This window comes from Belonocnema kinseyi, chromosome 8 (genome assembly GCF_010883055.1).
Source record: "Belonocnema kinseyi isolate 2016_QV_RU_SX_M_011 chromosome 8, B_treatae_v1, whole genome shotgun sequence".
In the NCBI taxonomy this organism is placed as follows: Eukaryota; Metazoa; Arthropoda; class Insecta; order Hymenoptera; family Cynipidae; genus Belonocnema; species Belonocnema kinseyi.
Genome location: NC_046664.1, coordinates 108,094,611 through 108,107,211, shown reverse-complemented (window position 1 = coordinate 108,107,211; position 12,601 = coordinate 108,094,611). Strand labels below are relative to the sequence as shown.

Below are 12,601 nucleotides of genomic sequence, written 5' to 3'. Positions count from 1 at the left end.
AAAGTTTTTCTTCTCTTGACTTTTTTTTCATATCATGCGTTGTTTGGCTTAAAATGTTCATTTTAGTTTGTTTTTTTAGATTTTGAAAATGCTCTAACTCTGATATTTGTCTTTTTATAGAAAAGTCATGAGGATAAATTGTTTGAGTTTCTGAGTACATAGAGTTTTTAAATCTTGAAAAAATGTGGTTTCAAAAATGTTCGGTACGATCAAATATGGAATTTTCAACTTTTCGACCAAATTAAAAAAGTTGTTATCATAATCTTGTAGGTCTTTCAAAAAGCAAAGTTTTTCTTCTCTTGATTCTTTTTCATATCATGCGTTGTTTGGCTTAAAATGTTCATTTTAGCTCCTTTTTTTTTGAAAATGCTGTAACTGATCATTTTTTTTTATAGAAAAAAGTCATAGGGATAAATTGTTGGAGTTTCTAAGTACTATGAACAGCCGTACATAGAATATTAAAATCTTGAAAAAATGTGGTTTCAAAATTTTTTGTTGTCATCAAATTTGGAATTTTAAACTTTTCGACCAAATTAAAAAAGTTGTTATCATAATCTTGTAGGACTTTCAAATAGCAACGTTTTTCTTCTATCGACTTTTTTTCATGTCATACGTTGTTTGGCTTAAAAGGTTCATTTTATTTTTTTTTTTTTATTTTGAAAATGTTATAACTCTGGTCATTTTTAATTTTTCGAAAAAAGTAATTAGAGTAAATTGTTCAACTTTTTGAATACTATGAATAACCGTACAGAGAATTTTTTAATTTTGAAAAAAGTGGTTTTAAAATTATTCAAAATGTGCCCACTTTTTGAATTTCTATCCAAAATGGCAGGCTAACGAACTTGACCTTTAGTTTATGACACTAAACGAGTGGAGATTTGACAAAAACTGGGGGTGGCCAAATTTCACACAAATCTAATACCTTCTCTGATGAGAATGTCAAAAATGCATCACGTTCTGTACATAATTGTCATATAATATCAATAAAATTAAGACTAACTTCACGATAAGGGCAGCTTTTTAGGGGTTATAAAACTTGATCATTTACAGCATTGAGTCGATAAAAAATGTATGTGAACGATCTACCTGGATAACGTTGAACTTGAATGGGTTTTCCTAATTCAGTTCTCCAAAAATGTACATATTGTACCACCAATCAAATTCAGACCAATATTGCGACTAGGGTATTTTTTGGGGATGCTAGAATTTCATATCTCAGAGCATTGGGTCTGCTAAAACCCAGGTAACTGATATACCTGGATAAGTTCGAAATTTGAGGAGTTTCGATAGTAGCAGAATCGAAAAGATTATCAAAGGTCTTCTCATAAAAATAAGTCATATTTAACGTTAGGGGTGGATTCTTGGGGTATTTGGAACATAATTCCTTACCATGTTAACCCGCTGGAAAAATCAAGAAACCGAACAAACTTAATAAAATCGAATTTTCACAAGTTCGAATCTTGAATATTTATAAGCAGAAACACCACGACCCTGTATTTGAAGGAGATAATAAATTGGCGACTTGATATTATATGACTATTATTTACAGAACGGGATGCATTTTTTTGTGAATGTGATTTTGGCAAATGGTTCTCATAGGTTATTACACAAATAAAAGCTAAAATGTATTTTACAACATAAATGTAGATGCCCAGCATCCCTAGTCACACGACTACTTTTTAGGATTTTAAAATTATTTGAACTTATCTTTAAAAATAGTTTTATTCATTATTTGGAAAAATTATTTTAGAAACAGTCTGCTCTCAAAAAATTTTCAATCATTCTGAAAATTTAGATTGTTCGTTGTATGAAAATGGATTTTTTTCGTTTAAAATTTGTTGTTCTGGTAGTTGTTTAAAGGCATTAAAAGATGCATCGAAAAAAGGTAAATTATATTTTTTGAATATATACACATAGACTGGAAAATAATGTTGTAAAAGATGTTGCAATTTTAGCTTATACATTATGAGGGTTATTTTTGTAAAAATTAGGGGTGTGAAATAATTATGCTTGAAAGTAACATTTTACTATTTTATAAGTAAGTTCCATCTATGTAGATACCTACTTTTTCAATACGTGTTTTCATTACAGGGTGTTTTATATAAGGGTTAATTTTACAAAAGCGATTGATATGTCATTGGAAAATAAAGAAAGAGTACAAAAATCCTAACAGTTAACGTATACAATTTTTGGCAGCAGTCTGCAGGTTCATATTCGGATACAAATACGGGGATTGTTTTTGTAACGATTAGAGGTGAAGAATAATTTTCCTCCTCAGTTATGCTTTAAAAATATTATGTTAATATTTTATAAGCATTTCCATCTAGATAGTTTCTTTTTTTCAAATACGTTTTTGCAACACAGAGGGTTGCTTTTAAAAATAAGAATTCATTTTAAAAAAGTGTTTCATATCACATTGGAAAGCAGATAAATAAAAAAATAATATAGCCTACTCATTTTTTAATACTTTTTTAAAATACTATCTTCCTTACAGGAGGCAACTCTTTTTAAATAAGGGTTGATTTTACAAAAGCGATTCATAGCGCACTGTAAAGCAAAAAATAGCAAAAAAATCTAATCTAGTAATTTTTTTTTTTAATTTCATGATTTTTGTAGAGGGTGTCACTGAGTTAACGGCATGCTAGCGCCGCCCTGTTTTCTTAAAAACTAATATTCATTATAATGTCATTATGTGACATTTTGTTTTTCGTTGGTGGCGCCGCTGAGTTGTCTGACCCTTATTTATCCATACTGCCATGTAAAGCACATTTTTCTGACTTGTTTCACTATTTTGCTTGGCACATTATTGAAAACTTATTTGCTTTTGTAATAATTTCCTGTCAGAGAAATTCGTCTAAATGTAAGGGAAAAGTCAGGGAATTGTCAGGGAAATCGGAAAATTCAATCTTCTGGCCACCCTGGAAACGATTAATGGAATGTAATTAATAATAAGTCGAAATTAACAAAGTATTTCACATTTAAATTTAAAAAAAATTTTAGTTGAACAATATGGAGATAGAAAATTTTTTTATGTAAAAAATGATGGTTAAAAATGGCGTGAATTGTCTACCAAATTTTGTGAATAACAATGTGAATCATTGTTAAAATACCAGGTCTAAAAACACTTAGAAACATTTGTGAAATTGATTGTAAAAACTGGTTGCTTCCAAATTTGTAATTTTTTTTTGGCAATAAAACTGCTTTATACCTGAGAGAGAGAGAGAGAGATTTGTAGTCACCATTTCTATGTAAAATTAACAATAAACAATTGTTATTATTCAATTTCAAATATTACGAAATTGTCATCTATTTCAAAATTATTGTAATTTTTGATACCAAATTGCCCTCATCTGGAAATACTTTAAATTATTGTGAGATTGATCGTAAGTAGCAATATCTACAAAATATAAAGAATTGTAATTGTTATAAGCCCTTTTTACGGACAATTTTGGAATTTATCGTTTTTTATTTGTGGATTTTCCTTCGCCTGAATTAATGCAGATATTCTTAAAAAGAAAGTAGGTTGAATCTCATTAGTTAAATCACAAGTGTTAATTTTGTAAGAAATGTAAATAAATTAATTCAAAGTTTTGGCACTTTGCCCTGGAAAATAATTTTTTCGTTATAACTCCTTCAAGTTTATGTGAGAAAGATTAGCAATCACTATTTTCATGAAAAATTAACAACAAAGAACTGTTACGCGAATTTTTTGAAGCCATACATTTAAATTAGCGTTTTTTTCAAATTTAGATTCTCTGAATCATATAAGATACCGATACCTCAGATATTCTGGGAAATGATCAATTATTTTCCAGGTCAAAGTTTTATATTTACTTATTCCATTTCTTTTCAAAATCGACAATATTGTTTTCTTTTAACAAATATACTCAAACCTATGTCATTTTTCTGAAAAAGTACATGAACTTGGATGCTAAAGGAAAAGTCAAAATAGAAGAAATCACAAATTCCAAATTGTTGCAAAGAATTCTTTATAAAAATTGTAATTATAAGTGACTTTTTCCTGTGGTTCTTCTTATTTCCAGCTGAATAGCTGATGAGAAAGTTTTATAACGAGTTTTGTTAAAAAATAATTTATTTAAACAGTTTAAAATTCTTGCCAAAAAACTTGATTGGATCATTGTGGAGTAATGACGGCATTGTGATATATTGGGCTAAGCAATTCCGCCTTGCAATTGTTACGCTTTTGACTTGTATTTGATTTCATTATTACATTAATTACTAAATTCTTATATAAATTTTCTTCAAATAGTATTTAATTATTAGAAATCGTAAAAAAAGAGATATTTAAGCATTGAGTGCGTCACTGGTGCGTCATACGCATTGTTCGACTCCGTGCTTCGCAGCCACTGCTTGGATTCGTTCGGATTCGTCAAACTTGGTGGGACTGTACGAATTGGTAGGTCTAACGGTCCGGAACGCTGTGAATGTAGAGCGTTTGGAGCTCCCGATTCCGCAAAAAGGATTCCAGTTATTTAATATCATAATTCGTCACAATCGTTAGGATTCGCACGAATTTGTTGATTTTGTTCGAACGATTTGAAATGAATCCTGAGTGCGACACCCCTCGAGTTTCTGGTGGTTTGGTTCCCTCCTTTAACTGCATTATGAAAATGCGTCCATGACTGATGATACATACTGGCACAACACCATATAGAAAGGTTCGCACCAAAATCCAACTCAAGAACAAAAAAAATGTCTTTGCCTTTTGAGAAAATGAGTCTGCTATACCATATTATATTTTTGTAACTTTTCACCTTGCTTCTATCTGTGTATGTGTGCATATTCCTGTACGTGTGTGGAGTTTTGTGTATCGCCCGTCTTCCACCATATTTTTGTAAAGAATCTCTGATCTCAATGGCTGTTAGTAGGCAATTGGAGTGACGGCGAATTCACGAAAGTTGTATAAGGCTTGGATCCATATAAACGGTCTCTCTAGTGTGTGTACACCTTCCTGTGCCAGGGTGGGAAAATTTGACGAATGCGCGAGTAAGATAAACCTGCAAAAAGCGACTTATATAAGCGAATCTGCTAAGAATTTGCCGCGTTCGCGACCGCGTTTAGTATCGAAATACCGTGCCCTGAGTACCAGTGGAAGGAAGTGGATCAATAATATTAATAATAATAATAATAATAATATAAGCCATATAATAATATAAAGAGCATCGGTGGCTCAGCTGGTAGGCGTCCGGACTTCACGTTAGAGGTCTAGAGTTCGGTCCCTGTGCCGCTATCTCTGGAAATTTTTCTATGTACCTTTACCGAGATTCTGGAGTTCGAATCCCACCTTAAGCTGTAGATCCCTCCATCGTATACTTGGCTGCATTCCAGCCCGTGAATGATGGGGTAAAAACCAGGCTTTGCACAATATGTCAAATAGGGTTGTTTTCAAATTCAGATAACATTTTTCCAATAAATGGATCTTATTGTATATAAAATTCTAATTATAAAAACGCCCATAAAATATTTTTTACATATTGTTTACCATTTTTAATTTAATGTTGAAATATGAATTTTTTATGACGATGTTGATATGAGGGCCCCTTTGACGTCAAAGGGGTTGGATTTTCCACCAATCACAGCTCACGTTTTAGTGATTCTCAAATATCTTTTTCTGTGCCGATGTTTTGTTTTCGTTATTTGCACATCGAAAATAGAAGTCAAAAAATAAAATATACCGAAAATAGATATATTTATGGTATGTATAAAGAATTCATTGAAAAAGTACTTAGATGTAGTCATGTTTACTGAAAAATTCGTAAATATGTACGATTTTAAAATGTGTTAATAATTGCACTTACTTTTTTCCTTTAACATATTACTGACTCTTAAACCAAATATTACAACAGGATCACTAATTTCGTCACATAATCCTTAACAAATAAAGCTATCATATCAAAATAGTCAGAATTGACAGCAGACCGTGGCCTAACCTCTTTATCATGAGTTTCACATCGTCACCTTCATAGATAATTACGAGACCTTGTGAGTCACGTGACACCAATTTGAATAAGTGTTTTACCGCCTTCAATTTTTAATAATTTTTTCCGTTGAATGACACAAAAGAAAAAAAAATTATAACTCACTTACGATCCAGATTAAAATGATGTATTAAAAAATTATTTTATCTAAAATCGCGAAAAAACCCTATTAGGGACACTGCTCTTATCAGATAAATTGCTTGCATTAAAAGAATGTGTCTATTCAAAAATAAAAATCCAACTTTAACAAAAAATGTCTTCTAAATATTGGGCTGTAACCATCTTAAGCCTGCGGCATTAATTTATAATAATAGGAGTAGTTATTGTTATTTGGAAATCCGTGTTTTTCTCGATAAATTTGCTAAACAATCGTAATTGTTATACAGTCTCATTTTATCATTATGTTTTTTATCATTTTGTTTGTTGGGACATTTAATATTATAATCTTAGAATTTTATTAGAAATCATTTTCTTAGCAACTAGAGGACTAAAAATATATTTAACCGATCCTAAAGATATTACTTTTAATCCAATTCAACCAACGTAATTTTATAGAATGTCCCAGTGAACAAAGTTAGCTTTTATTCACTAGGATTGGATACAAATTAAGGTTGTTTAGTAAGATTATACGTAGGAAAACAACACAAAATGTCAATTAACTGCTCGTATTAGTAAATTAGACAAATAATTTTGATCCAAAATATTTTTTTCTACCTATAACAAAATGTAATGCTGCTTCTTCCAAAATGATTTGATTTGGTTTTACTTTTCTTGCTTGCTTGCCTTTGTATAAAACCGGTCGTTAGTTTCAGTGTTGGCTCAAAAAGAGAGACTCGATAAGAGTACTTCTGGAAAAAATTAACTTTTTACCGTCACAAGTTACAAAATTTGAAAATTACCCGTTACACTTACTGGCGTTTATTCGTATGTAAAGTAAAACGCCCAGTCTTCGTCAGCTTAAGAGATTTGGCTACATTTACAAACCTCATAGGTTAAAAACAGTAGGATGAAAAATAAGAAATATTTTTACAAACTCCAATATTTCAAGATTAATATTTAGCGGTCATCACAAAAAATTTAATTACTTTTAGAATAAAATATTATAAATAATAAATAGTTAAAAACCCTAACCTCTATTCTGTTATTTGAGTTCACCAACTAAAATCGCTAGTCCATTCTTCGACGGGTAATAAAAGTCCCGTTGATTACTTTTATTGATGATCATTGGGTCGATATCGAATTTATCAATACTGAGTAAATGTTATCTCAATCAATTGTTTAAATAAATCGGAACTTCCATTCAAATGATCGTTCCGTAAAAAATATTTGAGTTCGAAACATCATAGTAAGTTCCTTTATTTAAGAAAAGTCGATTCCTACTTTCTTCTTTCATGTCGTGAGAATGTTTGGATTCTTCTCCTTTAGTCAGAACTCATCGGGCCTTTTTTCCGATAATACACTTGAAGCTAAAAGTCAAAAATATATGTTACTAGGCTTATCAATGACGAAATTTTTGACCACATTTTTAATGCTTTATGTCTTATTTTTATTATATAAATCTACCAATTGGCGATCACTGGGGATCACTTATAGATCCTGGTATAAATTTACCCTGATAATGGTACCAGGATTTTTTTCTTGTTTCTTCTTAACTCGTTTGTGCCCACAACGCTCTTAACTCATATTTGTTCCGAAGGTTTTGTTAACTCGATTTTGTTCTCAGCCCCTCACTTTATACTCACTTTTATATTTATGTGAAATCAAACGAATTACTTTTGAAATTATTTACAATAATTACGATTGCAATTGGTAATTTGAAAACTTTAATTTTGAAACCTTCTAAATTTATTAATTACTTAATTCGAATCGTCAAACTTTAAAAAATGTAACATTTTTAATGCTACTTTCAAGAATATCAGCAAGTAATCTCTTTTTCAACATATAGTTTAAATTACAGGAATTTAAATTTTAACACATTAAAAACAAGTATCACAGTGTTTCCTCTATTCGCGAAAAAATTAACATTTTCTTTTTAAATATGCTACATTTGAGAATACAATATTCGAATTACAGAGGAAATTCCGGACCGGAAAGTAGTCTTTTGTTCGAATGGTAAAATTTTAATTTTATTTAGCAAAATTAAATATGTTATTTATAGCTATGTCTAATTAGTAAATTTCAAGTATATGCCAATTAAAAATTCTCGTTTCAAACGCAAGACTCTTGCTTGTTAAATTTTATTTGAAAATATTATAAATTAAAAATGTATAAATTACCGATTTAAAACTACCTAGTTAGGATTCGAATAAAACTCTGAAACCAAAATAATTTTTTAGGTGAAAAAGTATCATGATTTAATAATCAATGATTGTATTTTTTAAAAGAGAAAATATTCTTGATTTGAGGACGATTTGAAATATATCAAAATGAGTTATTTTACCAATTTAATTTTCGTTCGGACTTTTTTCCCCTGATAAATTCCCTACTAAAAATCCATTCAAGGACCATTCATTTTCTTATGGCAACCCGTTTTCGAAAAAATGAAAATTTTTCTTATGGATTGAAATGTTTATTTATTTTATTTTCTGTATTTGAAAAGAATTGAATTTACACGGTTGAAAGTTCAGTTATCAATTATCTTCAATGTTCAACAGTTGAATTTTTAACTTTCGAAAATTCAATTGGTTTACGAAAAACAAATACTAAAAATTCAATTGTTGACAATTAAAGAAAATTAAAATTGAAGACAATTGATTATTGAATTCCCAACAGATAAAAATCCAATTGTTGGAAATTCCATTGTTTTAAATTTACCATAACTGAAATTTTAAAATCGAGTTTTCAACCGTGAAACTTGAAGTGAATCGAAATGCAATATTCAAGTGTTTTGAATTGAAGAAAATGGTGAATTAAAGAAAATTAAACATTGAATTTTTAATAGTTGAATTTACATCAGTATAATTTTTTCAATTTTTAACTATTGAGTTAAACATAAGAATTTAATAAATAAACATTTCAATCTATGAAACAAAACTTTGAAAAAAATGTCGATTTTTCGAAAACGGATCGCTACTGGCCAATATTTTTTTTTGGCAATTTAATAGTCATCCAAAGGACTCTCAGTATGGGATTTATGAGATTAAAAAATTTTACATTTTGACCAACTACTTGTAACTACCTTCAGTTTGAAAGACAATTCTTTAATGCCCGAAATCATTAAAAAATTATTTAACATTATTTAAAAATACATATCTTATAAAAAAATTGTTTCTTCTTTTCTGCATGTAAAAATTCATTTTTAACCTTTCCCATATACCCTCCTTCCCCCCTTTAATCGAAAAATTCCCATATTAGGGTGTTTGGATCGAAAAATTATCCAGATATAAAATAGGATGAAATAATACATACTTATTTCGTGGTGAAGAAATTTTTCGACACAACCTACCGTTTTTTGATTTTTGATGTATTTTCAATATTGCTCATTACCAAAACCCTTTGAAAATATAAAACAGCTTTTCAGACTTCTAAAAAGTATGAACAATAATTTTTTGGTAATTATTAAAGTTTCTAAGGTTAGTTAAATGTTGTTACAAAATTTATATGTAGCCATTTTCTTATAATGCTCTGTAAGTACAAAAATAACTAGCTCTGGGTTAAAATAAATTTATTTGATCACAAAGGCGCTAAATCTACTACAAAATTGCTGCTAATATAATACATATTTTGCGCGATTGTACAATGAGCGTTCGTGCAGCTCTTCGCTATTTCTGATTGTTAAACTAAATTACCCAGGATCCACTGTGATGAGTTTGTTTTCGGGGAGTCTAAAGCATTAGCTTCAGTGATCAACTTGACAGTCCTTTCTACCGCTTGTTAATGAAATTGAACCTTGTACAACTCAATTGGTAGTTCACCCTGCTGATTAAATGTATGTGACCGTAAAAGCTAACGACGAAAAGTCGTACAGTGTTCTTAGATATTTCATTTTGCGGCCTTTCTCGCTCTCGTGATCCAGGATGCATGCTGTTCGAAACTGTTTGTATTTCAGCACTTTCTTGGGCTTGCAGAATGAGATTTCGAGTCTTCTGATACACCTCCAGCTTTTTGGCTTTAATCCTCGATACAAGAATGCTTTCCGGCTGTAAAAAAAGGCATTACTCTATATTAGCTTATCTACATGTATTAGAGGTCACAGAACCTCAAATTTTGGTACATTCAACACCAAAACATAATAGTTGGGTTTATCGGAGCTAAGGTGGTATCGAGAAAAATAATTCCTTCATACAAGACTAAGTCGCAGTTCAAACTCTCTTCAAATTAGGAATACGTGGGATTTTTTTAAATCGGTTTCACTATTTGTTTTCTGAAATTTGAGTGATTTGATGTTCCAAATTTTGTAATAATTGTTATCAGTTTTCATAGATATATGAACCAGGATGTACTTTGTAATGTAGGGAATTTGATCGACCTAATAAGATTACTGTTTTTGTTTTACACTAATGTCTAAATTATTCTTTTCCTTGAAGTATATTATTATAAAGGATCATTACTAATTTCGGCAGGTTTAACAAGTTAAAAAGGTCCAGAAAAATGGTTTGAATCTTTAAAAAATTGTCTGAATATTCTAGAAAGAATTTCAAGCATTAAAAAAACAAATTTTTCGTAAGGTTTTCGAAAAAATTTAGTAATTAAAAATAACTACCTTTCAAACGTTTAAATAATATCAACTTCGGGAGAGATTTTTCTCCTTCAAATCTAAACATTCAATGAGGATTTTTTTTAAATAGATCATTCGCCCTTTAGTACTCCTTTTTTTTTGGAGGTTTCTGAGTTGACATTTCAGAATCCACCTATAGCGTTTTACGTGTGTTCCGAGGTCTCGTGAAAAGTTAATCATTTTCGAAGATTCTGGAAACGTAATATATTTTTACAATTTGATAGAAAATATTGATTTGGCATCATTATAATTAATCATTATAACACCTATCGCGTCAAATTCCTTATACATAATTATATGGGTTTCGAAATTTACACCAAAGCTACAGTAGGAAATGAACCTCAGTCAGCACAGAGTCACCTTTTGTCACCTATTTTCAATGTTGTCACCTTTTGTCAACTATTTTAGGAATTTGTCACCTTTTTCTCCTATTTTGGGGGTTTTCATCTTTTGTCACCTTTTTTCAATTGAAAAAGTACAATTTTATTCAAAATTAAAACTTGCACACCAAACACAGTTTTTATTACACTTTCCTAATCAACGAATCTTGAACGAAATGATCGAATTTTCAAACAAAAAAGATTAAACTTCAACCAGGAAGACCTGCATTTTCAAACATAATCTTAAATTTTTAATTTAAAAAGATGAATATTTTACAAGCCATATTAATTTTGAAGCAAGGAAGACGAATTTTCAACTAAAAAATATGACTTTTCTAACAAATGAGGATTTTTACACCAAAAGGATTGATTTACTATTTAAAAATATAAGTGTTTAATAAATCATTTCAAATTTTGATAAAAAAAGATTACTTTTTAAGAAAATAGTTAAATTTATATTAATTATAAAATAAAAAAATATATATTTTTTTCAAATAAAAAGAATTAGCTGTCAATCAAAATGGATCAATTTTTAACCAAAGAAGATGACTTTTAAACAAAACAGTTAAATTTTTTCAACCAACTAGTAGAATTTTTAACCAATAGATGAATTTTGAGCCAAAAGATGATTTTTTTAGCTAATAGTTGAATTTCCCACCCAAAAAGACGATTTTTAAAGTAAAAGAGAATTTTCAATCCAAAAAGTGTCAACATTCGACAAAAAAATATGAGTTTTGACAAAATAGTTGAATTCAGATTAATTCTGAAAAATATCATACTTTTTTTGTTTGTGTGTGTGTGTTTTTTTTTTTTTTTTTTTTTTTTTTTTTTTTTTTTTTTTGATAAAAAGAACTCACTTTCAATCGAAATAGATTTTTCGAACCAAAAGGTTAATTTTAAACAAAAAAGGTGACTTTTTAAGAACCTAGTTCAATTTTCAATAAACTAAATAAACTTTCAAACAATTTGTAGAATTTTGAACTGAACACTAAAAATATAAAAGTAGACTTCTTAATAAAAATTATTAGCTTTCAAATATAAAAGGTGAATTTTTGAACAACTAAAAATAAATATTTTTCTACCAAATGATAAATTTTCAACAAAAAAATATTAATTTTCTACAAAAGTATAAATTTTCGACCAAAAACGATGACTTTCAAAAAAGTCGTTGAATTTTCACAGAAAGTATGTTTTTTGAATAAAAGAGATTATTTATTAAACAAAAATACAATAATAGAATTTGCAAATAAAAAGAATTAATTTTCCATCCAAAAAGATGAATGTTCAAACAAAAAATATGAAATTTCAATTTAAAAAAAAAAAAATTTCTGCCCAGCAATATAATTTTTCGTCTAAAAACGATTACTTTTTAACAAAAGACTTTAATTTTCAATAAAATAGTAAATTAAACGATTAGTTAAAGAAAGTAAAGATACAATTAGAGCAGAAGAAGAGATAAAAATACAAAACGACTTTGAAGGAAGCAGGAAACTACTTTATAAAAA

General features: G+C 29.1%; 1 protein-coding gene and 1 long non-coding RNA gene across 4 annotated transcripts in view; one reads left to right on the top strand and one right to left on the bottom strand.

Moving 5' to 3' along the window:
- The window catches only part of LOC117179029 (unconventional myosin-IXa-like), a 73,819-nt gene that overhangs the window by 8,716 nt on the left and 52,502 nt on the right, over positions 1–12,601 (top strand). The gene's annotated exons all lie outside the window — the stretch shown is intronic.
- On the bottom strand, positions 9,888–11,154 carry LOC117179030. Its single transcript, XR_004467849.1, has 3 exons — positions 11,032–11,154; positions 10,702–10,907; positions 9,888–10,138 (listed from the first exon to the last, which is right to left on the bottom strand). It is a non-coding gene; the product is annotated as an uncharacterized LOC117179030 (long non-coding RNA).